This window comes from Bison bison, unplaced genomic scaffold (assembly GCF_000754665.1).
Source record: "Bison bison bison isolate TAMUID 2011002044 unplaced genomic scaffold, Bison_UMD1.0 scf7180017863134, whole genome shotgun sequence".
NCBI lineage: Eukaryota > Metazoa > Chordata > Mammalia > Artiodactyla > Bovidae > Bison > Bison bison.
In genome coordinates this window covers 5,024-7,050 of record NW_011493706.1, presented here as the reverse complement: position 1 = coordinate 7,050, position 2,027 = coordinate 5,024, and the positions used below count along the sequence as shown (strand labels likewise).

The 2,027-nt window shown below is 39.6% G+C and overlaps 1 pseudogene; it reads left to right on the top strand.

Annotated features, from left to right (window-relative positions):
• Positions 1–489: 489 nt before the first annotated feature.
• LOC104983673 lies at positions 490–984 on the top strand (annotated as a pseudogene).
• Positions 985–2,027: the final 1,043 nt, after the last annotated feature.

Genomic DNA, 2,027 nt, shown 5'->3' with positions numbered 1-2,027 from the left:
CTCACATTTATACATGACTACTGGAAAAACCACAGCTTTAACTAGGTGTTCCTTTGATGGCAAAGTAATGTCTCTGCTTTTTAATATGCTGTCTAGGTTGGTCATGGCTTTTCTTCCTATGATAATTCATATTCAGTTCAGTTCACTTGCTCAGACGTGTCTTACTGTGTGACCCCATGGACTGCAGCATGCCAGGCTTCCCTGTCCATCACCAACTCCCAGAACTTGCTCAAACTCATGTCCATTGAGTTAGTGATGCTGTCCAACCATCTCATCCTCTGTCATCCACTCTCTTCCTGCCTTCAATCTTTCCCAGACCTTGAGGTCTTTTCCAATATGAAAATGCATATTAAAAAACTGGAAATAGGCCATTTCGTGGATGCCGGTTGTGTGAGAGCATCCAGGAACGCCAGGTGGGAGGTGGACCGGGAAGACCTAACCTAGGTTCTGTGAATTTGAACCTCCGCATTTCTAACCAAAGATCTCGAAATGCATCGTGATTCCTGTCCATTGGACTGTAAAGTTTATGTAGGTAATCTTAGAAACAATGGTAACAAGACTGAATTGGAACGAGCTTTTGGCTATTATGGACCACTCCGAAGTGTGTGGGTTGCTAGAAAACCTCTCGGCTTTGCTTTTGTTGAATCTGAAGATCCCCGAGACGCAGCTTATACTGTCCGAGAGCTAGATGGGAGAACACTCTGTGGATGCCGAGTAAGAGTGGAACTATTGAATGGTGAAAACAGAAGTCATAATCGTGGCCCACCTCCTTCTTGGGGTCGTCACCCTTGAGGTGATTATCGGAGGAGGAGTCCTCCACCTCGACGCAGATCTCCAAGACGGAGAAGCTTCTCCCGCAGCCGGACCAGGTCCCTTTCTAGAGATAGGAGAAGAGAGAGATTACTGTCCCGGGAGAGAAATCACAAGCCGTCCTGATCTTTCTCTAGGTCTCGTAGCCGATCTAGGTCAAATGAAAGGAAATAGACCAGTTTGCAAGAGGAGTGGTGTACAGGAAATAACTTCATTTGACAGGAGTATGTACAGAAAATTCAAGTTTTGTTTGAGACTTCATAAGCTTGGTGCATTTTTAAAATGTTTTAGCTGTTCACATTTGTTTGTTGGAACAGTGACACAAAGGTGTAATTCTCTATGGTTTGAAATGGATCGTATGAGGCATGTAATATCAAGAATTGTTACTTTACAATGTTCCCTTAAGCAAAATTTAATTTGCTTCGGATTTTAGTATTGCATAGGCTGATAATTAACCTCTTAACTCCTGCCCAGCTAAAGTCGATGCTTAACATTTTGGAAATAAAAACTGACAAAAATTGGAAGATTTTTTTTTCAACATACCTGGGATATGGTATGCAGCTGTAGTTAAGCAGTTTTTAAAAGCTGCTGTGAATTCAAAAGCCAGCTGGAAAAATTAAAGCTGTACCCTTAAACTAGACTAGAGGTTTAAAAATCCCACTAGTCTTCACACTGGACAAAAGGTTGTCCAGTTGGTGTAGAATCTAAGAAGTTTCAAGGAAGTTAGTTTACCTTTGCTTTAGGTTGTAAGTTCCTTCTGTGATTGCTGTATATGAATACACAGCTCTTTGTAACGTTCTTTATTTGGAAATATGAGACTACTCAAGATAACAAATGTCCTGCCACTTTAAGGGTACATTGTAGAGCTGAACTGAGTTACTGTGCAAGATTCTTTTTCCATGCTGTCATTTGTAATATGTTTTGTGAGAATCCTTGGGATTAAAGTTTTGGTTACAAATTGTTGTTTAACCTGAAACCCTATTTTTCCTTGCAAAACTAAAATCTGAGCTTGGTACCAAGTCCAGGTGTAACATTCCTATTGGAAGCCATACTTATATTTTCTTGTAAAGTGCTTTTGAAAATAAACTATAAGCATAACTGTAAAAAAAAAAAAAAAAAACTGGAAATAATTACCTCAAGCAATTTTTAAATGTAATAACAAAGTTGGCAAGTCTGTGTTTTATAAAATGAGCATCAATTTCAAGGTTTAAAAAGCT